Source organism: Penaeus vannamei, chromosome 12, assembly GCF_042767895.1.
Source record: "Penaeus vannamei isolate JL-2024 chromosome 12, ASM4276789v1, whole genome shotgun sequence".
NCBI classification, from domain to species: Eukaryota; Metazoa; Arthropoda; class Malacostraca; order Decapoda; family Penaeidae; genus Penaeus; species Penaeus vannamei.
This window is the reverse complement of record NC_091560.1, coordinates 4,245,914-4,246,632: the sequence shown is the minus strand read 5'-3', so window position 1 is coordinate 4,246,632 and position 719 is coordinate 4,245,914.

The following is a 719-nucleotide window of genomic DNA, read 5'->3' as shown; positions in this document are numbered from 1 at the left end:
GCCTGTCACGTATACGAATATTCTTCGGGTCTCGCACAATTCTACCAAACCGTCAGTTAGACTCGTAAAGTCAATTCACATACACGAGCGAGCGCACACGCACACACACACGTAAATAGATATGAATATATGTATACATTTATATAAATATATGTATATATATATAAATGTGTGTGTGTGTGTGTATGTGTATGTATATGTTGATTTATCTATCTATATATTAATATATGCATATGATATATATACATATGTCTGCAAACATACATAAATTATCATTCTTATTACTCTCACCAGAATCTCCCTTCCTCGAAACACACACACACACACACACACACACACACACACACACACACACACACACACACACACACACAGACACACACACACACACACACACACACACACACACACACACACACACACACACACACACACACACACATATATATATATATATATATATATATATATATATATATATATATATATATATATATATATATATATATATATATATAATCATTTCAAAAATACAGAACACAGAGCACAGATTCGTGTTCCATTTCGGATTCCATCTTGGCCATACACTGAACTCTAATCCTCTCCCTACTATTGTGAACAACACCTTCTAATTACTTATATCCTTAATGAACGCACACTTCTGAATAATTATCTTGGAGGAGGAGCGACGGATGATGTTCTCTCCCGTCTGGCTTAAT